Below are 24,661 nucleotides of genomic sequence, written 5' to 3' on the forward strand. Positions count from 1 at the left end.
AACAAGAGTTAATTGCCTGTACAAATATTTCAGGGTAGTGTTTACGTAATCTACAGTACATTAAGTACCAGAGTTGTGCTCTGCTGATAGGTGAAAGAACAACTTTGAAAGGCAACTGCGTTGCCAATTAGCTTTCAACAAATATGTACACAAGCTGTGCTCGCAGGCTTGTGCTCAGCTTCCTCATTCTCCCCAGATTGCCTGCTTTTATAATGGTGAACTCCTTTCTACTCAAATACCCAGCTAACTTCGCACTGCTGGAACAAGGGAAGACGGCATACTTTATTCAGCTGGAGTTGTAACCCACCCAAATTTCACAGTTTAAGATCGTGATCTTTGACCAAAGCCACACTCCAGTCACAAGGATTGAATACAAAACCCTCAGTTAGGTCTGAGCAGAGGGGAAAAATAAAAATTAAACAACAAAAAAAAAAAACAAAAAAAATCTACTATTGCAGTTAGTCCAAAGAGGATGAGAGCTTGTCTGTATCACTCAAAGACATACAAACATCCCACAAGTCCCAGCTCCTGTGTGTCGGCCCTCCTCAAGGAGGCTGAGCCAAGAACATGTACGCCCACGTGCATGCTCTCTGCGGCAACACCACGTTTTTGCCTAACAGAGCTGTACACAAATTAAGAAACAAACCCAAGTTCACAGAACCACATAAAGAGATTAATGTTTGCAGTCTTTGGGTGTATCTGCACGGTGCTCCACGCAGAAAACAGACGACTTTTTTTTTTTTAAACTTGGGAAAGCTTGGGCTGAGCCCTGCGCCTATGATACTGTGCTGCTTTGCTTTGGGTACCCAGATTCTGTCACTCGGTGCTAGTTTGGATATCACTGGACAACAGTGTGCAAATCCTTTGTTTTCTCTTCATAATTTGCTTTGTAGATTACTGCTATCAGCGTTGTAATAGTCTGGGTCTAAAAGAAATATTTTGCAATTAGCTTTCCAATAAATGCTAAAACATAGCTTCCAAGTTTCAGGCCTTTTCATAAAATGTGTTTACACCCCCTCCCCGAAAGAGTTATTGTTGCCGTTACTAAGATGGAAACAGTCTGCAGAAACAGGAGTGTTAAAACAATTCTGGAATTCTGCTTCATAAATTCCTTTAACTCACATAATTTATGTTATATAAATTGTAATTTTGATAATAAGGCAGCTGAAAATAAGTCTAGTCTTGTAAGTTGTGTGGGTGTATGGTTACATAAGTTTAGGTATCCACATTACTTTATAAGCATATGTTTAAGTATGCTTTCGTGGATATCTATGCTCTCTGTATGCGTGTTTTGTTTCAGTATTTAGGAAAAATATCACTATGCCATATTGTGTAAAGCTTGTGAAATCTTTTTGTTAGGTAAAAGTGAACAAAGCCAGTTTTTCAGCTAGTAACCTCATGCTATTCAGTTTACTGGCTGAAGAGAGAGGAAGGAGACATGGCGAGGCATGAAAGTACAGCTGAGATCTGTGTGGCCCTGCTCCTGGTGATTTAGAAAAGTAACTTCTCATGCATTTTCTATAAAGTGGTTCACATCTGGACTCTGTTACAACAGGAAGGATTGCCTGATGATCAGTCACAGACAGCATAAAGATACTAAAGAATAAACAACTGTTCCTTTGATTCATTTATGCGTGATGGATAGCTTAACGTACTGAAAATCTGTAGGTTTTCTGTTTGCTAATGCAGTGTATGGCACAAATAAGCCCCCCTACTTTTTTTTTTTTTTTTAATTATTCTTTTGGAAACACGCTGCTCTCAGATGCAGTATGTTACCAAGCTGGGATGTCCATTTCCTAGAGTGGCTTATCTGCCCACCAACGTTCGCCTTCCTCCAAACGAGTATTTAAAATTCTGTTGAGGGGTAGAGGACATGACATGCATTTCACCAAAACGATACGGTAAGCTTAAATTTACATTCAAATGCAGCAGTACTGAAAAACAACTCAGACCAGCTTGTATAGCTCAGCGCACGTAGCCTGAGCAAACGAACGCCTCCTTGCTCCTGGGTGTGACTGGCCACTGCCTCCAATTAGGGAGGATGAGCAACAGAGTCCGGGCGCCGCTGAGCTCGCACAGCGCAAACGCTTTCGGCACCTGTTCACCTGAGAGGAGAGCAAGCTGAATATGCTGACGTTTCCTCCAACAAAGCCACATCTGTTCATCTGCCTTTATGGGGATCTTCAACAAAGGGCTCCAAAGCCCAAGTTCAACTGTCAGTAAGGAAGGGGATTTGAAAAGTAATTTCTGATGCACTTCTCCCAGATTACGGAGGCCTTGGTATCAGTAACATACCCATACATATGGTGGGTTAAAGAAAGAAAGAAAAAGCAGTTAAATACTGCTTAGACTACAAATTATTTGGAATGCATGACTATAGAATCAAAATAAAAGACTGAAAATACATATGGTGATTATACTAAATTAATTATTAAAGGAGCGCCATATGGAGAAAAATAATTTGCAGAAATAATACAAGCCTCGTAAGAAGCTATGTTATCTTTACATTATTTTTTAAGTTTCAAATTGTGTGTGTATATATATATAAACATACAGCTTCATGTATCATACTGCAGTATCTCTTAAGTAGTAAGATTTTTTTATCTCCAATTATTCACACAGTAAAATATGTTACTCTGTTTTAGCTTACATTTAGATGTACACAATAACCATTTTCCATGATAGCACTTCAAAACTTCTCCACACACTATATACATTAGACCTGTCCAATTATATCAACAGCAGTTTTATTCCTATGTAATGATGGCACAACTTGTAAATGATTTATATAGAACTAGCCATGCACCAAATTGTATTTCCTCCTCCTAGAAAAAGGTCTGAAGATGAACAAAAGACTTAAGCTGCTGCTTTTAAATAAAACATACTGGTATCCTTCAGTTCGTATTTAAAATTACGAGTACCTATTTTCTTTAAGAAATGTGTGCTTTCAAACATTTTTTTTAAAATTTCATTTCCCTTTACGTTTGTGTACCTGTCACGTTTGTGATCTTTATCATTATTATAGTGGGCAAAACAAAAAGGGGAAAAAAATCAGACTTAAGAAATATGTCAACATTTCCAGTTCCCTGTCATTCCCTCTAATCATTTAGAATGATATAACTTCTGGTTAACACTAAACATCTAGTGATATCGTTGAAGGCAGCGCTTAGCCCTATCCATATATCTTGACATTTTTAAGTGTTGCCAAATTTCTCTTCTTGCTACCACAGCTAAAGAAAACCCTCAAACAAACAAAAAAACCAAGCAAGCAAAACTGATTTCACAAGAGGTCAGACTAGTTACTCGTTTGCAGACCTGCACCTCCATTTGCAATCCACCCCTGGTTTGGAAAGGTCCGAGTACATACAAAATGTCAACCTTGCTCATCCTTGAATATTTTCCTTTATTATTCAACACATATGTATTACATGGAGCCCATAGTCTGAAAAGTATTTCAACTGTTTAGGATTTCACAGAGAAATAATTATCCCTTGTTTTATCATTGAGAAAGGGGGAAAAAAGGAACCTTTGTAAATCCAACAGCAAGGGAAAAACGCTGGAAAACTTGGTTATACACTAAGTATGCTCACACATGTGAGTTGTGTCATGTTTTACAGGCAACACAATACCCTCCCAAATCCTTAACAGCAGAAATGGTGCCAGCCACAGTTACCAAAGCTTTTACCAGTTAGTTCATTAGTTGCCCAACAGCTCACCTACACAACCCCTGGCAACCCCACACCACTCTCTCCCCGCAGAGCCACGACCGACTTTTCAGGCAGCATCCCTGGCATTCCGCAGCTTCCACGTCGATGACGAGGTGAATATGGTAGCATGCCCTCAAAAATCACTTTAAAAACCAAAACCACCCAAAACTGCACAACTATGTGACTCATCATTTTGATAGCCTGCTCCAGATCAAAAATAAGCTTACATATATTTAAATACATTTAAGATGGCTGCTTACAGATTAAAGCCAGAGTTGCTTTGATTTGGCTTCCTGCTTCCCCACTCCACCACAGTGAAAGATGGAATTACCTTACTGTAAAAATACCAGCAGGGGGGACTTGCACCAAAATGGAGGCTACCACTCCTGCTGCTCCCTCCCTGATGTTGATGTGAATGTGGAATATCAGGCATGTTTTCTTCTTCCAAACCGAGTCCCCGCTCAATCCTGCACTAGCAGGATCCAAAGAGGACCTTGCACCACCTCACACACAGCAAGGCCCTGAAACAGGTCATCATCTCTATCCCCAGCAGCTGCAATCCGCTGCTGCGGTGCAGGCTCAAGGCTGGGCTTCAAGGCAAGAGCCTGGCTGCCAGAACTGGGCTGCCACAAGGCACCAGAGGCGGATGGGGAACCTCAGGGCCCTCTGCCTCTCGTAGAGTGACCCCAGCGACTCCTTCAGCAGGACGCCGAGAGCAAAAACCACACGGAGAGCAAATGGCAAGAACAGCAACTGTTGGTCACGAGGATTTCACGTGTGTAGAGGGAATAGCTGATTTTAGCATCCTCAGTCTTCCATGTTTAGTTGCATTCCTTTTCTCCTATTTAACTCCTCACATCTTAAAAACAACCAACCAATCACAGGAAAAAACCAAATATCTGCCTTTATTTGTAAGCTTTGCTTGAGTTCCAGACCCAAAGTTGCACTAAGTTTGCTGAATTTTACCTGAATTTCTGATGCATCATATCATTTTTAGACTGTTAACATTTCTATCTCGATAACACTGATCCCTAATTGTGCTAATTTTAGAACAATTTGAGCCAATTCCAAAACCAGGACAAAACTACTGAAGCACCATAGATAAAGCTCAGTTAAAATCCTGTGCTGGCTTTTCTAAACTGGTATTTGAAACTATACACCTCATCAATATCATGGATTAATATTGACTTTTACTCTTCAGCTCGCTGTATTTCTCCAGCTATATTTAACGGTTATTTCTACAATTATCTGCATTTTAATTTTTCAGCATTCACATTTTTCTACTACTCTCTCTAACAGATTTTTTTTTATTTTTATTTTTTTGGCCCACTGCCCTTCCTCACAGTGTCCATAATCCGTGGAGAAGAGATTGCTGATGGCGTTATCACAGGCAAACAGAATGAAGCTAATGGTAACAGGCACTCCTTGCTAGGTAATTATTATAGGAGAAAGAATGCAAATGAGCCCTAATCTGTCTCACACAATGGCAGAGGTCTCGGATTTGCATTAAACCTTTTGCAGCACTCTCCCAGATCGGGGACTCTGCAGATAACAATGCATCTGCAGCACAGGCTGCTCCTTCCACTCAGCGCGGTTATTAAACTGTGCCCCCAGCAAGTACAGTTGTCCCTGAATGACTTTCCCCTCCCCCTTCATTGCTTTGGTCCCCTCCTCCTTCCCTCTTCCCCCCTCAGCTTTGCTGGAAAAATAGCTAATTGTGCATGCCATTTGGCTTGATTCATGTTTACAGTGAAGAAGAAGAAAGCTCTGTTTGGTAATTATAAGAGGGGAATGGACATCAGGAAATCTCCGTTCTATTCCCAGCTATGTCATTTACTTGCCAGGGGACTGCAGGGAAATAACTTTGCTTTTCTGTGCATCCATGTGTTCAGCTAGAAATACAGGGTTGACATTTGTAGTGGCCCAGTAGTGTCTTTCATTTTACAATGGCATCTGCCGAACACTTTCAGGAAGCAAATGCTAGACTTCGCTTGAATCTAGGTTGAGCTCGTGACAAGCCGTGGTCCTTCAGAAGAACCACTGCCCGGATCTCAATTCTCCATTTGATAATAGGTTGTAAAGAATTATATTCTTTTCCAGCACTGTGTCCTGCTATAAAAGGACCTAAAGTAACACCTGCCAGCTGGGGCTGTGCTCAGTGCCCACAAGGGTGTCTGCCCACTAGCAGATCTTTTCAGAAGAAGGTGTAGGAATTATGTTTGAGGTGCTCTGATCACAGGCCACATAGCATCAGGACAAAACACCATTTTCTCAAACCTTATCATCTCCAGTATCTCCCCTTACGGCTTGTTTGGATTAGGAGCATGGGAATCAAATGCACTGAACCCTTCCCTAGGGAGTCCCTTGGAGGCAAACCTCCTTACTAGGATGCAAGGTGGAGCAGATTTTTTCCAACAAGCCTTCTTGAACACTTATTTTCTTCCGAGACATTTTTGTCAAATGAGATAAAATACAATACTACTTTATTTTCAAAACTGATCTTCAGGAATCAGAAAGTATCTGCCACAAACCCACTTTTTTTGTCTATTGACAAGAAGATGGAGACTACCAAACTCCCTACGAATGGGTATATAAAGTAACTTCTAGCATGTAAAAAAACCCGAACCAAAAACATAGACATTGTGTGTGAGGAATGGTTTCAAAATCAAGATGAACCACCAAATTCAGCTGCACATCATCACTACTATTCCAGTAGCACTTGTTTAGTTTTGAATTTATATCTGAAATACTAACCATATGCAAAGACTTACTTCTTGGAAATCTGTTATTAGGCAGGTGTCATACTAATTAAAATTAAAATAATTTCACAAATAATTAAAAGATACTTGCTACCAAGTTATTGACATAAGGTATAAAGTAGCTGCAGTTAATTAAGGTGCACTAAGTGTATGGGGACCGTATTGGGTTTGCATGGCAAGGTTTTGGTAGCAGGGACGCTACAGGGATGCTTCTGTGAGAAGCTGCAAGAAGCTTCCCCCATGTCCGATAGAGCCAATGCCAGCCGGCTCCAAGACGGACCCGCCCGCTGGCCAAGGCTGAGCCCATCAGCGATGGTGGTAGCATCTCTGGGATAACATATTTAAGAAGGGGGGAGGGGGGGAACCTGCACGACAGCAACAGCAGTCAGAAGAGAGGAGTGAGAATATGTGAGAGAAACAACTCTGCAGACACCAAGGTCAGTGAAGAAGGAGGGGGAGGAGGTACTCCAGGCGCCGGAGCAGAGACTCCCCTGCAGCCCCTGGTGAAGACCATGGTGAGGCAGGCTCTCCCCCTGCAGCCCATGGAGGTCCATGGTGGAGCAGATATCCCCCTGCAGCCCGTGGAGGATCCCACGCCGGGGCAGATGGATGCGCCCAAAGGACACTATGACCCGGTGGGAAGCCCATGCTGGAGCAGGTTTGCTGGCAGGACTTGTGACCTCATGGAGGACCCGCACTGGAGCAGGGGAAGAGCGTGAGGAGGAAGGAGCGGCAGAGACAACATGTGATAAACTGACTGCAACCCCCATTCCCTGTCCCCCTGCACCGCTGGTGGGGGGGAGGGAGAGAATTCAGGAGTAAAGTTGAGCCTGGGAAGAAGGAAAGGGTGAAGGTGTTTTAAGATTTAGGTTTTATTTCTCATTATCCTACTCCGATTTGATTGGTAATAAATTAAATTAATTTTCCCCAAGTCGAGTCTGGTTTGCCTCTGACAGTAATTGGTGCGTGATCTCTCCCTGTCCTTATCTCGACCCATGAGCCTTTCGTTGTATTTTCTCTCCCCTGTCAGCTGAGGAGGGGAGTGATGGAGCGGCTTGGTGGGCACCTGGCGTCCAGCCAGGGTCAACCCACCACAGGGACCAATGGTGTCTGAAAGGAAATATCCTTTTACAGATTCTTTATACTGGGGAGGGCGGGGGGAGTGGCGTGTGTCAAAACTGGATTCTGCAAGCACCATATGCAACTATTTTCATTTCTTTTCAACCAAGAATTGGGGACTTATGTAAGACTGTATCACACAACTTAAATTTGAGTCCTAACCACAGATGCATACAGTGTTCTATGCCAGGCCTAGACTGAGACACTTGGGGAACCCCAAGAGCCAAAAAAATCCGAGCAGTCGCCAAAAAACAGCACAATGTCACATGATCAGATACCATCACTCTCAATTACACCATTCAGATACATTAATCATCTGCTGTATTTGCTCTGGAGACAGCTACATGCTTTGTTCTTTCATTTATGAGGTTTTTTCCTTCCTTTCTGAATTTACCAATGCCAATACTGGCAAGCAGTTCCTCTGAAATTGGCTGTGGGTATTTTTAAAGCCTCCATAGCTGTCTAGATCGGGTAAATACTCTAAGTACAATCCCTACTAAACTATTGCCAGAAATTAACAAATGGATATTTTTTTTTTAAACAAGTTAAAAAACCCACAGCTATAGAAAGAGCTATAGTTTTTTAATGCCATGTAACAAGTTAATTTTTCAATAATCAAAGTTTTGCTCATTTCCATCTCATGGAGCAGTAGGTGGGGCAGTGCTACTTCTTTATGCAATTACTGGATTATGCTATGCTTGTCTCTAAGTCAAACTAATAGGTTGCTGGGATCCTCAATCAACAGCAGTACTGGGCACAAGTATTATATGGTACAGTCATTACACCTAAACAATCCGTAGCTAGTTAAAAAAGAAAAGTACTTATTTTTAAATGATGCTTCAGCTCTATTATGATACTGAGGTTCTCTGAAAGGATCTTCGCCCATTTGCACTGACATTTCAGGCTCTTGCCACTTGGAAGGACTGAGGTGGTACAATGTTATGAATGAGCAATCTTTACATCAGAAAAGCAAAAGCTGTCTTGCACTGATTAGTTCACATAAAACAAAGCAGGAGATTTTAATTCAACTTGTTCATAAAGCTGCAAACATTTCCTATGTAATCTTTGTGCTAAGTTTCCAACCCCAGGAAGCATTTCATTCAGAACACTGCAGCAATACAATACAAGGGGGTATTTTTAAATCATGAACGTACAACAGGTATCAGAACCTACAATTTCTTAAATTTCTAACACGCTCAGGTCTAGATTTGTCACTGATCTCTAGGCTGCTGCTCCCCAGTGACCAGTCACTAACAATTGCCTACTGGTGCCATTTTTATATATGCATAAAAACCTTCTTCCAAATCCAGATGTAGTTATAGAGAGCCTCAGATTAGAGCCTCAGATGCTCACCCTCACCTGAAAGTCAGAGATTACCACACTGTTGCTAGACCAGCAAAAGCATCAGGGCAGAGAAAGTCAGGCGGGACAGCCCAAACCAATTTCACTGCCATCTGAACACACCCGGCTGACTCTGCCCGGAGTGGACACAGCTATCTCACACCTCCTCCTGCCTGCAGACCTGGGGGGTGGCCGTCCTGGAGGACAAGGAGCAGGGAGCACAGATGTCTTCAGGGGGGACTACTGCTCACACCGTGACCCTCGGGCCCATCACCTAAGTCATGCACTTCAGGCCCACCCTCACATTAAGCATTAACTCAACCAGTTCAGCTGTGTTGCCAAGTAGCCAGTCAAATATTTACAAGGTTTTTAGAAGGTGCTAGATTAACCTCATCCTTTCAGTATACAGACAAGGTCCAAGATTTCGTACTCTATTTTGCATACCCAGAAGTTACACTTCTGAAGCTTTAAGGCTCACAACACAAAGTTGTTAGAAAGAAAAATCCAAATAGGAAAACTAAGAGGGCCTCAATGCATACTGTAGACAAAATATTGGCACCACATACAGTGCTGGCAAGTAGAGCAGCATGCTGTGTTCCCAAGGGGGACAGTAAAATCCAACTCCTAGAGCTGGTGATCGCAGCCTCACCTGAACAGCAGCTTTCCCTTTGTCAAACTCATCTCTAGGTCATTTTATGCTAAAGACAAAAATTGCCAGTGTGCTTTCAAGGATCTCAACAGCTTTTCCCCCTGCCATTCTCACCAGCCTTTTGAGAGTTTCCCTCTATAGCAGCATTCTCCGTTTCAGGGATTCAACCTTTCAACTGAAGCATGTGAGATCACTTATACTCTTGAACCGGCGAAGCTGCCAGCCTCCCCTTTGTTGCAAAGGGATTTACACTTGAATGGCGGTGGGAAGCGCACTCTTTTAAGGAAAGGCGGGGGGGGGGGGGGGGGGGGGGCGAAGAAAATTTACTTGCCAGCATCCTATTCTCAAATCACGTTATCTACCAGCTCAACTTCTCCAGTTCACAGAACTACCGTAAACTTATTGCATCACTTGTTTGTAAGGAGTTTGCTGTGAGGTGACTTTTATGAACAAATTGCTAATTTGAGTTTACTTGAAAAAGGATCTTTACACATAGTCATAAGTGAAGTTAATTTCATGCCTAAATGTGGACGTTTACACTAATTTAATTTAGCCCAGAGTAAATGATTTCGTCATTCCACAAAGCTTTTCTCTTTATACATGTGCGTTCTTTTTGTCATTCACTTAATCTAGGACTTCTTAGGTTTTTCCTATTGCAGCCCTGCATTGCCATGCACATTGCACATTGTACATATCTGATGGCTTCTACAGCTCGTCAGTAGAGACACTGGGGAACACCACAACGGCACAGATGCACTGCTGAGGGCAGGAGACCATTTGAACAACAGTAAGTCAGTCTGCTTCAGTTTAATAGCTAGTGACATGCTGGCTTTGGCCCTCCTTTGGCTTTGCTACGCAAGTAGCACCTCCCTCGTGCATTTCTGTTCCTAAGTTGCAAATTGGTAGATAACTACTGATTGGTTTCAGGCTATGTTAGCAGTTACCAGGCAGTATCATACTGCTGCCTTTCAAACAGCGTCACCCTCTTGTACATTCACACAGGGTTTTTGTTTGCTTGCTTGCTGTGTATGCATAAAGCCTGCTATCTCCAAAGAAAAATAACAGCATCTGAAGTATGAAAGTTGGCAAATGCTAGTCTCTGGCATAGAGAAAGATCTGTAAGGAACATTTCTTCTTCTGTTTTAAAAATGTTATACCTGCTTCTGATTTGATTCCATCTCCTGCGTTCTGAATTGGCCACATGCTGAAACACACAGAGAGCACAGCCTGCAGAGTGCAGAAAGAAAAAGGCTAGTGCACTCCAAAGTTGGTGGCAAACCACAGTCCCTATGCAAACCACATGTGCCAGAGACCAAATATTTTGCATTTTGCTTACTGCTAATAAATCTGCTTCACTTCATTAAAAGCAGCTTATCATTTTATCTACTCACTCTGATTAATTAACCTCTGGTTAAAATGAATGAGCACTTGATTTGAGGATTCTATTAATGTGACACCGGTGAACCACCACTTGCATACTTCCATCCTTTTCCTTTTATTCTCCATTCTCCCTATACCAGCAGTATCTTATTAGGCCATTTGGACTGACACCCCCAGTACCCTTCAAGTATACTAAAAAGGCTTTTATAGAGAGAGGTGAGGAAGGAAAGGTCTCATAGTCCAAAACTCATCCAAGGCTCAATTTCCCTGCTGGAATATACAGATGGATATCATCTACTTCTCACTGCAATTACGATCACAAGCTTGGAAAGAAACAGCATGGAAAGAAGAAAGAGCTCGGGAAATACACTGAGTTGCTAGGAACAGGGGAAAAAACAACAGTACCATTAATACATACAACTCATTTGTCTTTCCAGAATAAAATAATTTTAAATATGAAGCACAAACAGCAGTCAGTTCCATCAAAAACCCAACTTTCTTAGAGAGCGAACTTTCTCCCAAGCCAAATACCATGTGCTGTATATGAATAAAGACAGCTTCTGCTACAGTATATGCCTACAGATTTCACAGTTGCATATTACCGCCAAAATCTCAATTTCTAGCAGTGAAAAACTTATGTTACCATTCTTTAGCCAAGCATCTGAAGATTGAAATATATCATAGCTGCTCATTTTGCTGGCAAACAGTGCTTCCCTTCACATACCCAATTTTCATCTCTATTCAACTGATTTTATTAACGTCACAAATACCCAAAGGTGTTTGGGAAGTAAAAAAAAAAAAAGAACACGGCCAAAACCACACCCACCTTCCCTTTTTCTTCCTTTATCTTCCTTGTCAAGTTAAGCACCCATTCTTTTGCAACAATGCCCACAGAGAGAACATAAAGATCATTAGGCCTAAAACTGTAACAAATTCATAGTTTGAGGGAGAAGTCGGGGAGAAGTACTTGAGGGGAAGTGGAAATAAAAGTTCCTGGGTCACCTTAACATTTAGGTCTAAATTCCTGTTCAATCAGGGTAAACCATGGGTAGAATATTACCACAGCAACTTGAAACTTAGTATTTATGTTACAAGCAATTCAAGAGATCTCTTTCAACAAAAGAGCCTGTTTAGGTTATGAACCATTGAGTATATGCACAAGCCTGAAATTCACGGTCCAGCCAGACAAGGCTGTATGTGGGAAGGCACCAAAGGAAGATCTGGTTTACATCACACAGCAGGGCAGTAAGTGACCATGAGTCACTGATACACTTCATCTGGCTTTTAAGACCATCAGCACTGGATCAAAAAATATTTCAAACCACATGTTACAAAGCACTTCCCAGTATAAATTTACCCAGCCAGTTCAAATCTGTATAGAATTTTCTAGACAAAATTTCTTTATAACACAAGGCTTCCTGCAGGATCAAGTATGTTCTGTCCTGCAGCTGACAAGATGTTAGTGCAGTTCCCTACTGTAATGCTTGGGCTAACTGAACAGGAGTCTTCCTATGGGGAAAGCCCAAAAGGGATGAAGCAGGATGAACGATCCTGGCACCACCACCTGAACTGTAAGTAGCACCCAGTCCTCCCAACGCCCCAGGCAGCACCACATTTTCTAGACCTTAACCATGCGTATATCAGACACAGTAGAAAAGAGACAAACAAAACTGGGAAACATGGTTTTGAAACATCAATTCATTATTTCAGTTCATACTTTAAAACACTTGTTTTAGGGAAGAAAAATTATGCTGGTTTGTTTTTTGGTTCTGTGGGGGTTTTTTGTTGTTGTTTTGGTTTGGGTTTTTTGGTTTTTTTTGCATTTTGGTTTTTTTTTTTTTTTGAATGGGCAAATTGTTGAAATATATAAGGAATTCACACACATCTTTGCATAGCCTAAGGATGGAGCAATAAGCACCCAGATGGGTCGTTCCCTAGCAGAAGAGAACAGTCATCACTTGTAAGGAAATCAGGCAACAAACCAGGTCTTTTTCCATTGCTAACTTCAACAACATTCAAATCTGATTTGGGCCTTCCAGCTTTCTTTGAGGGACTAACAGGTAATATAAGCAAAAGCAAAATACCAAAACCTGCCACCTACACGAATACCCATGTGTTACACTTTGTTCCTCTCAGCCCTCAATTATGGATTAGCACCACAGGCTCTTTCCAAAAACTCTTCCTACAGACTGTCAATTTGCACTCCCACTGCTCTGCAGCAGCCACTGCAAGTACCTCAAGCCAGAGCTTCTCCTAGGAGGCCTACAAAGCTCCAGAGAGCATAAGAAGCCACCTCAATGCTCAGGGCAATTACTTGCAACACTAGGGGCGATGGTGGGCAGACATCTAGCCTCCAGAAGCATCCCTTCAACCCCTGGGAGTGGATGCGAAGAGGAGTCGAGCAATGACCCAACTGCAGTTCGTCAGGGTGGTGGAGTAGGAAAGAAGGGGAGGCCCCAGCCACTACACGCCACTACACGTAGGACTTACTCCTAAGTAAGTAAACTCAGTTTTATGTTCAGAAGTAGGTCTGTACACCTCAAACACAACATCTGTGAGGAGTACCGAAAACTCCACTGCGTTAAGGACAACTGAGGCAGGCAGACCATAACTGCTGAAATTGGAGGAAAGCCAAGCGACCCAGAGCTAGCTCTGCTAACACTAAAGAACTGAAGGGTTTTAACCAGTGACAACAAATGGTCATTGCCATAGCTACACTACATGGGGAAGACAATACCTTCAAGCCCTCCATACAGATACAGATGCCCTGAGGCAACCCTTTGCAGTCTTTTCACCACCTCTCCCCGCAACCCTATTTACTTATTCACTTTGTGGGACCTGTGAAGTCTGCCCTCAGAAAAGGGCTGACCCAGACAACTGAAAGGATAAGAAAATTCAAAATCACGGCTCTTACTACCATTTTAACCTTGTGCCTAGATATACCAGATTTTTACCCTGCTTCTTAATATTTCTTAGACCTTGTATATGAAAGAAGTGATTTAAGAACAAGTTAATTTCAGCTGTCAACTCCTGTGAATGTGCATTTAAAACCATCAAAGATGTTTAAAACAATTTTTTTTGAGGTATAAAATAAGCATCCAGCTTTTGGGGGGTTTTTGGTTTTTTGGGGTTTTTTTTGTTGTTGGGTTTTTTTGGGGGGGGAGCTGTTGGTTGGTTTGTTTTTTTGGTTTTGGTGGGGTTTTTTTGTTTGTTGTTGGGGTTTTTTGGGTGGTTTGGGTTTTTTTGTTTTGTTTTTTTGGTGGTTTGTTTTTTTTTTTTTTTTTTAAACACACTGCATAGTAAACAGATTCTAAACATACAAATGACCTGCTGGGATGGAAATTGTTTTTCCTCTCCAATAAATTTTTCGAGATTTAAATCTTCTCCGTATCAGAATAAAAAATTAAAACCTATAACCTTCATGAAATGAAAATCATAAAAATATCAAAGGTTTCATTAAAAAACAAGAGAGCACAGGCTCATTGTTAACATAAAGTTAATTAAGTACTTAAAGGCCTTAAGCTGTGGTAAAGTCCTGATTTAAACTGGGAGACAGTTAAGGCTTTGCAAACTGAGGACTCTGGAAGAACCTGTCATCCTCTCCTAAGGTGCAATACAGCTTTGACAGACACTTCATTTTACTGAATACAGTCACTGAATGAAAAATCCTAACCCCAAACTTACCTCAAAGGACTGAGGAGGATGGGGGGGGAACCCAAGACTTGAAAGAAACACCTTTTTGAAACACTTCACAAAGGCTCAAGAGCTATGAACTTGATTTATATATGAAAAGAGAAATACAAACAAACAGAGTAAGCTTCCCCCTTACAAGTAAGTCATTACAGGCATGCTGCTTAACATACACAGTGCCACCCACCTGAAATGTTAGCTAGCAGCAGTATCACCTTTCCTTTGGTGATGGTTCAGGTTGATACAAATGAGAGAGGGGAAAACAGGGAAATAATAAGGGAAATGAAAGTTCTTTCAAAAATCAGTGCAACATCATCATTCTAGATGCACTCTAGATGCATTCTAGATGCTTCTGAAACAATCTGAATGGAGGTATGGTTGCTTTTTCAATGAACAAAAAAATTGAAAGTTATCTTTGCCCAAATTTCATTAGAAGAAATGGGGGAGGAAAGCATAGCATTAAAGGCAGCAAACAAAACACAGCAAACTGTGGGCCACCAGCCAGTTTGATCTTTTGTTGCCTTGTCCCTGCCCTGCTTCTCCTCTCCTTTCTATCTCCCTTCAACGTTTCCAGTCTAGAAAGGGATATATGCTTCCCCATCCTCCACCTTCCCTGAACCTGCTCCAGTCCAACACATGGGCAAGAATTTCCTTTTGCTTTGGTTCTCAAATTTCACTATCACATCCAGCCTCTCCTCCCAAAGCTTTTCACCCCGAGGAACACAGCCTGCATGACTGCATTTGATAATACAGACTCTGCTGCTTAAATGCCATACATTTGCAGACAGTTAAAGCATGTTTTACAAAGGTACCATAAAGGAGTTTAGCAACAGCATACAAGTCGCTGCGGCAGCTGGAAAGGGACCCTGTCCAACACGGGGACAGTTTCCCGCTCCTCGCGAGGATGGAAAGGAGTGCACAGAGCAAGGTGTTTGTGCTGGAGCCGTTCCCAAACCACGGCTTCGGAGGGATGATCCGTCTGACACGTTGCAACTCAGGAAGCACATGCAGGGGAAGGAGGAGGGGAGCAGCAGGCAGGGAATCCCCTCCACATTTCCAGTGCCGCGCCAGCGGGGCAAACAGATGCGTCCAGCCAGAGAGAAATGGCAGCGGGCTGCGCACAGCCTCTCAGTTGACCCTATGAATTGAGCAGAGGCACTTGTCTCCACTGCACATCACTGCGTAAGATGCGTGCTGGGAGAGAGGCCATAACAACAACTGATGCCCACAATCCTGCAAAACAGCTTGCAAAGCTTGTGCTTCCCTCAGCCCCCAACCCAGCGAGTTTGAAGGCATTCAGAAACTACAAAAACTCGGCTGGAGCTACAAATCTTAATAGCGGCTTTCCTCCACACCTGCAGCTCAGCCAAGCCTCCCACGTCTCAGTGTGCCCCAAAATTCTGCTTTTCAAAGGAATTTTACAGAGCCTTCAGTTGTCTGGAAGAAAACAGGTTCAGAGGCCACAAGGCAGCTACTGCAGGCTCCTCCTCTCAGCACGCTGCAGCGTCAGTGGCGGAGGCAATGCCTGCCTGCAACAGCACAGGCAGCTGTATTATTTAGTCTGGCACCAAGGAGAAAAGCTATCATCCATTTTTAAGTTAGATTCAGGGAATCAGCTGGGGACCAGCGATTGCCATTTTTGAAGTGCAAAAAAAGGAGTGTAACCAGCCTTTCCACAGTAACAAAGATTAGCGGCCTGGAGTCTGACACTCCTCCTGCATTAAAAGATAGGAGACAAAGCGATAGACAGGTAATTACACAGAAGGAGCCCTGGGGAAATTGCAAACTCCTTGAGAACCCTTTAGCTGGTCTGTATGTTTCTCCTTGTCTCTGCTTCAGCGGAAGGTCTCCAAGAAACATTTGCCCATTAGGTCATTAGCTTTATTGCAGAAGGTAGCCAGGCAGCTGGTAGCTGGCAGACTTGGCTTGCCTCTGCACCGTCAAGAATGAGATGGAGAATGAGAAAGAGAACATCCCAAGGCACATTACCTGTCTGCAGGTTATTCTTGGTAAGTTACTGTACTTAGTCAGTCTGAGGGGGTCTGACAAATGAACTCAACAAATCTCACTGAGGCAATTTAAGACATTATTGCATCTCACCGTCTTCCCAAACCCTTCACAAAGGTTAGCACCACAGAGCAAATCTGGCAGAAAAATTTGTATCACACATTGGCCTCCCCAATTCAGAGCCTGGCAAGTTAGCATAAACCCCTTCTCAGAGCTAGTTTAAGTTAAGACATCAGCTGTGAACCGGAATGGCTGAGGATTAGACAGAAGATATTGCCTCCACTACAAGGAGCATTAACGTCTATCACAGAGATGGAATGGGAAATGACATCTCAAAGCACTGCAGCCAGTTCCTAAGCAAATAGAAATCTAAACATTGAGTTTTGGTACTAAAATGTATATGCAATTTGTCTAGCAACTGACTTAAGTCTACTCATGCAGCTCAGGATGCTCTATGAATCACAGCACTAATTTTTTGTACTTTATATATCCTGACACATAAATTGAATGTCTTGAAGTGGAAAGACGGACATGGATTACATGTGGATCACATCACCAGATAACTACAAAATTTAATTGCTTAGAAGTATTACAAAAAAGGCACTGCATTTGAACTCTCACCCACCACATTTTGCACTTCTGCCCAAAACTAAAAAAGTCTGGAGAGGTGAAGAATTGCCATCTGTTTCCAGCTCCTTACAAAACACACCATTCTGAGCTAGAGCCGGGGTTCCAGCTGGTTCCTATCTTATCTGTCAGTGTTACAACCAGCCATGAAACCATAAAGGACCCCAGAGAAGACAATCAGGTTTAAAAAAAACACAACAACAACCAACACAAAAAAACCCACCCCAAAAAAACCAAAACAACTAAACAACCAAAAATCTATATTTATCTGATTAGATGTACATGTATGATAATAATAAAAGAAGCCCTTTTTGAGACACGATTCTTCAACTTGGCTTCTCCAGACCTAACTCACTGTCTTTTCATCTAAGCTGATATTCAGACAAAGATTTAGTTAATCAGTCTGCAATACAACAGTTACGTAATTTTTTTTCTCTGCAAGCATTTAAAATGTATCTCGTCTTCTAGTTTTTCCCTAAGGGACTGTATCCTGCACGTAGAAGTAGAGTGAGCAGGGCACAAACCTGCTGTTTGCATCACACCGTTAGAAGGGCAATCCACATTAACCAGAAGACTTGTCTAAACTCTATGTAGACAAGTTTCTTCTAACATCACCCTCCTTTCCAGATGGAGCTGAGTAGGCAAGACACCTCGAAAAGCAGATAACAATTACCTCTTACCTTTCTGAACAGGCCGCCGCCAATTAGTGCATTCCCGGAGCTTCTAATTCAGGCAAGAAGAAAGGAGAAGGGGGGGGGGGGGGGGGGGGGGGGGGGGGAAGAAAAGAAGGAAAAAAAAAAAAGGAGCAGGGAGCTGTTTTGTTCCTCAGCACAACAGTATTTCCTAAAGGGTGGAAAAAAAGAAGAAAAAAAGAAACAAATAAGTATTAGCTTTCGTGTTTTTTGAAAAGGCTACAGATTACAACTCCTTGGAAGAGCTACTGTGCCTCTCCTTCTCCAGTTCCAAAACACCAATTTGAACTGTCCTGAATTATCTCCTTCTATCATCACCTTATCAAAATATGGAATATGAAGGTCAAGTCACCTACTACCAAGAAAAACAAAGATGGATTCATGGCAGAACAGGATAAAGTTCCATACTAGAATGGGATAAAGTCCCATTCAAAAATATTCTTGAGCACTCATTCTACTAAGTAAATATGCTTCAGCCAAGCTCACACCCACTTCTGTAAAAATTCAAATGAGCCACATTTACTATCAAAATAGTTGGCAAAAGGCAAATTCCAATACGCATACTGAACATACAGGTATATACTGACATTCAAGTGTTTATGTACTCTTCCCTGCAAGGATCATACCTAGAATTATGAGGTACATGCAACTCATCATAACTTCTATTTCTTTTTAATTCAACTACTCTTTTTTGTAAGACAATCTATTTTCTTAAGACAACCTATTCCAGCTATATTAAATCTTCCAGTAACAATAGGAGAAAAAAATGTTAAGTATCAGAATGAAGGGAAAGGGAACCACAAAGCCTTTTTGTGACTAAAGGTACCATTTAGAAATCCAGCTTCACTCCCGTAAAACCATGATCCCTCACCTCAGACCATATCTCTTTCTCTGCCCTACTCCTAACATGAATTTAAAGAGAATTACAGACACCCAGATTTAATGGGCCCCTCCCTACCTCCAATACCTGCCTCTGATGAAAGGCAGGAAAATCAAGTGGAAAATGATTTTAAAGGGTGCATGCAAGACATTAACATATTTGAGGAAATGGCAATCAAGGTTTTCCACAGGGAATGAGCAAAGGGAAACACATCCAGTCTGTTCTCCATCACATTTTGTTGGCTTATATTCATACAGAAAACTCTACCCTTTTCTGTCCCATGGAAAATCTGAATGCAAGTTCTCACAATTTGGAAAAAAGTCTATGCTACCTTACATTTCCCTACACACCTCTATCATCCCTCAAAAAGATAATTATCCCATCTGCTAACAGCATGCAACTGCATACGGATCGTAGTCTCCCGAAAGAGATTTTATACAAGGGGCCCCAACGGATAGGAAACAACATAAAAGGCAGCACTCCCATCACAGCACCTCCCTCAAAGCCAACCATGTCTGTCCGATTCTAAATGGCCACAGTTCCTGCATTTCTCTAGGGGACAAAAGCTCTCTTCTTCTCTCCTCCTGTCAGCAAGACTTAAAGCTGCAAGAATAATTCTGTCCAGATTCCCCTCTAGATAGGTAATGATTTAAAGAATTGATGAAGTAACAGTGGCAGTGTAAATAAACAATGAAAAACTAAATAAAGATCACAGAAGACACACAGAACATGTGCACTAAGGAGAGAAAGAACAAGTTCAGTGATTCAAAACCTCTTCTGCTTTGTTACGTTCACCCATAAACAGGCCTAGCAATAATCTGACAACGCGAAAGAATGGATCCTGACACAAAAATGTACCTGCTCAAAAACCTGCCTCCCCAACCTGTTCCCTAAAGGCAAACCTTCCCACGCTGTTTAATTCCACTTTCTCAATGCCTTACACCCCTCAGTCACATTTCTGCTTTCTGTCAGATTTCAGCCCTCTTGTACTAATTGATGCAAAGCAACTTAAGCCAACACCTGGAGTACTCAAATTGTTACACTTTTTAAAAAGAGGGAAACGGTGCTACAGGACGGAAGCAGAAATGACCCTCAGTGAATTGCTCCTAACATGTGTACAGCCTGCGGCTATGCGCTAATCAATACTTACTGAGCAGCTCAGCACAGACCAGGTTGCAAAATACAAGGAAGAAAAAAAAAATTGTATCCCCCTCTCAACCACACACTAGTTTTGTATCCCTAAATCAAACGCATCATTTGCTTTTCTTTTTCATGATTAAATCAAAAGGATGCTTTAGACAGCATTTTTCTCCCTGCTAAGAGAAACCCCCCACATATGTCAGGTGAAGTCTGCTAAGAATTGATATACTGGTTAAGCACATTTCAAGTGCTTAAAAATTTTACACTTTCATCCTCTTACTGGTAGGAGAAATAACTTAAAGCAGATATACAAGATCTGGAGGAAGCATATTTTTAATCAAACATAAAATCAAGAGGTGACAAAAAAGAAGGCTACGTGCAAAAATCTAAAGTTCATTAACAACATTCTCAGGGAGACAAAAATCTGTCTTAAGTACCACTTAGGGCTGTTGCTTTGACTCAACATCACTTGCCCCAAAGAAAGTGAGATTGCTCTGTTCTCAAATCCTCAGCCAAGAAAAAAAAATAAGATTAAGTAAAATAACGCATTACCCAAAATTCACATTCTACGTGGAGAAACCTAGCTAAGTGACTTACGATACCAAAAGACTGGACTAAATTTCTGGCAGGGCCAGAGATAATTTGTATAAGAAAAATATCAAAATGTTTTGGGTATACAGCCACTACAGGAAGGAAACAAACAGAAAACTGGGAAACACTGTATCGAAACCCAACAAATCATTGACACCAACATTAGATAAACGAAGAGGCATATGTTAAGACAAACACCCTCAGATGGTGTGTGAGTCAAATTCTGCAGTGGATTTAGCCAAGTTGCTTTCCTATATCAAGCTTAATAAAAATAATCCTCAATTCCACCAGCTAGAGCTGGGTTTCCATTATATCTCACACTATGCACTCTCATTCTGGACAATACCTGAGCTGACAACTGAAACCTGGACCAGGAATTCTGAAATGTGATCTTGACTAAAAACTAATCCTTCTTTCTAGAGGATCAGTGCCAGATTTATTCCTCCAGCTGCACAATGAAAATAGTGTTTTTTCCAGGTGTTACTCAAATCTAAACCACTTCCCACAGTTAAACACAAAGATTCTGCATGACATTTGCCAGGATCTAGTTCATAATTTAGTTGATCAAGAGACTTTTTAAGTTCAGAAAATAAAGAGTTTTGGGAAAGTAACTCCCCTCACTTCCAGCAGCAACGAGCTTGCTCACCTTATCCTGCCTGACCCTTTCCAGGAGCCCCCATCAGCCCTTTGGGGAACTACTCTGTTACTGGGAGCCTCCATTATACGCAACCAACCTGGAAGATTTTCTAGTTTATTGGATTTTCTAGCTCCATGATGTTTATTACTTCCATTACAAGAACTAGAGAAAGGAATTAGATCAGAGCGCTGCTGTATGTAACAGCCCCCTCCCCAAACCGTGTTCACAACATAAGGCAAAGCAGGGTTTAAAAAGGCGGGAGGGGGGGAGTACATCACCACCACCTCACACAATTTACAGGGCAAAAAAAAGTGTTCTCAAGGTTCTTCAATCTACGTTTAACAAACAGCTACTTTTCTTCAGGTAAATTATATGCGCACTCAGTGTGCACTAACAGAAATAGGTCAAGATTATATCACAGTAAAAAATTATTTTCCTTTTTTTCTGTTTATTTTTCAACCTCTTGATCTAGGAGACATAATAAAATAACTATTCCACTAATATCTATTGAGGCAAAAATTACTCTCAATTTCTCATTGTAAAAACCAACCAAGCAAGTTAAGAAAAGAAGACAAAAATACCTGCTCTTAACCATCATGATAAAACAGAAAAAGACCTTTTTCCAGCTACATTCTTTTTCAACCTGTAGTTAAAAATATTTCTTAGAGTAGTACCACAAGTCTCTCTCACATACCTTACTAAAATATATTAGTCTGTAGTATCTCTGCCACTAAAGGCAGTGGCACCACCCCGGTACTTTGGGCAACCTCCCTCAACTCTCAGGGCAGGACTCTCAACCCCGTGTTTTGAGCCAGGAACCTCACCTCCCCCTGCAGCAAGTTCCTTCTCCAATCTATTTTGTAGTATTTACAGTTTGGACAGAGTCAGTATGAAATGAAACTACATATAACATAGCGCTTGCTTACAGCAACATAAAGAGAACAAGCTAGAAATTCACAAATTCTCACTTAATTTAGTATGAATTAAAAGCATATCCCTATTATCCATGCACATATGTGCGTGTGCAAGCGTGTATGTGTCTGTAACCACAGAACAGGGTAAGCACTTCCACCACAACACCTGTACTGGAGGTATTTGTGAAGAAACAACTTCTTCAAACATAAATACTTTTTTCCCAGAACTCTATCTGCACAGAGACAGGAAGCTCTTCTCAAGTATCTATTACAAATAGCCAAGAAAAAGTTATCAAAATATTGTTGCAGAAGCACAGACAAAGGATAAAAACATGGTAAGAGTGAATCAAAACACAGATTTCCTAAATAAATTTTCCTTTGATTTGCCCAGGTCTTAGTGGGACTACCCATCAATAGATGTCTAAATGTAAGACACTGTGCTTTACTTACATGAAATATAGTTCCTAAACAAGAAGCATAATTTTTATTAACTTGAACCACCTTTATTCAAATGCTAAATGTATTATATTTCTATATCTTTATTTAGAGGTGTTTACACAATTCTTTTCTGCAGCTTAAATGTTATATCTATCTGTATTTCCCCATCTGCTTTCTTTGGATCATGAAAAAATGCTCTTCCCAAAAATGACATTTGTCTATGTGACAATCTAAGTTTACAGAAACACTACTCATATGCATGCATTTAGATAACATGCCTATTAAAACACACCAACCTATGCATGACATTTACTTACCAGTCTAACTGCAACGACCACCAACAACAAAAAAAAGATTTAATTTTCTCTTAACCACCAAAAAAAGGTACATACCTAGCACAAGTAAGATTTTATACCCCATATTTTATATACAAAGCCTTGAGGGTTAAACCCAGTGCACCCAAGCACAATGGAAGATGCTCATCACTTTAAAAATTTGGTCCCTTCCCAAGAAACAGAGGGGGAATAATTTTTCAAAACATTTATTTCTCCCTTCTAAGATAGATCTAGAAGGAAGCAACTATTTCTTTAAAAGCCATGCTCCTCAACCTTCCTCAAGTGACTTAGGTGACAGGGTGCTGATGAACCAGCTAAAATAACAATGCTGTTGTGAGACTCGGGACCCAGGACATACGGGACGGGAAAGTCAGGTGCATGGCCATGTCCTGGAGAGCAGCATCGTCCCGGGGCTCCCTGCGAGGTGGCAGCGTGGGCTCCTGCGTGCCACTGTCGGTGGGCCACATGCTGAGGTGACTACAGATACCTTCTCACCCAGCTCAGCCACCACTCTCTGCAGGGGAAGAGCGAGCACCCAGCTCTACACAACAGCCTGAAGGATATGCGGGGTGGGGAGGGCACATGCAGAAGCACTGGTTTTGCAAGCTCTATCTCCATCTTACAAGCCTGATTTCATATTTTTCTGTCTTAATTAAAAAGAGGATACACTTCATGTCGGAAATCTGTGTTTTTTCAAGCTTGAATCATTTAGCCTATTAAACCCAAGCCTGTAATATGGGTGTTATTTCTTAAAAACATACAGTAAATGCATTAAATTATTGATAGTCACTAAACAGGAAAAAAATTTAAACAGCTCTCAGCTTTTATCAATCATTAATGCAGTTTCCACTTGCGCATCTCACTGGGTTGCTATCATATAGCACAGAGCAAAGAGTACAAATCCTGAAGGCATGAATTCATTTTCTCTTGACGCTGAGTAAAAATATTCTTGGCAGCAGGAGAGAGGCTAAAACGTGAAGCAGAATGGTTGAAAGGAGGCTTCTGTCTTTCGCAGTAAACAGGTAGCAATACCTGTGGGAGTGGCAATTTTAGGGACCGAGGCCCATCCACTTCCCCTCATCTCCTGTAAGGGCCAGTAACAACGTCGTCAATCACATCCAACGCCAGGCAGCCTAAAGCAGTTACGGCCACCCCAACAGTGTTTACAGATTTGATCTCTATTTAAAATATATGTTAATTCAACGGCATATGGGGAAGAAAAGGAGCATTAAGGTCAATAGTAAAGCATCCAGCAACTTCAACGAGACAAAGATTTCACCTCAAGCTGCTCGCCAGCTAGTGAGCCAGTAAAACAGATAGATAATGTGCAGAAAAACCCCAATCGTCACCAAACCGACAGCCTCAGCTCAGAAAAATGACGGAGGCTGAGATAGTCTCTTGAAGCTACTGTGAACCTTTACTGGGGCAAGTTATGACTAGACCTAATGTTTTTATCAGCTCTGAATGACTCTTGTCAATATGGGGAATCTGGAGACAGATGCCAGCTGGTGGCATCCTCCCTGGCTGCGATATGCCAGCTACCAGTGAAGGGAAGTAAAATCCCATTTTTTGTCTATTTTATGCACGGACTGAAGACCCGTCTTACAAAGCTGCTCTCTCAACTTTCATCCCCTGCAATTTTATTGAAATTCACTGGTTTAAAATGCAGCAAAGAGGGAACACAATCTTCAGTGACAAGCCGGGTATGATTGCAGCATGCAAGGACCTAGCTAACCTACCTCTAAAGCAGCTACT

The 24,661-nt window shown here is 41.6% G+C and overlaps 1 protein-coding gene across 1 annotated transcript in view; it reads right to left on the reverse strand.

The window, feature by feature from the left end:
- Positions 1-18,322, reverse strand: part of ZMIZ1 (zinc finger MIZ-type containing 1) — a 312,000-nt gene extending 293,678 nt beyond the window's left edge. Inside the window, exon 1 of the mRNA XM_075154379.1 lies at positions 17,960-18,322. The gene's annotated coding sequence lies outside the window, so the exon portion shown is untranslated. The remainder of the gene's footprint in view (positions 1-17,959) is intronic.
- Between the last annotated feature and the right edge of the window lie 6,339 nt (positions 18,323-24,661).

The sequence above is a fragment of the Calonectris borealis genome, chromosome 7 (assembly GCF_964195595.1).
Source record: "Calonectris borealis chromosome 7, bCalBor7.hap1.2, whole genome shotgun sequence".
In the NCBI taxonomy this organism is placed as follows: domain Eukaryota; kingdom Metazoa; phylum Chordata; class Aves; order Procellariiformes; family Procellariidae; genus Calonectris; species Calonectris borealis.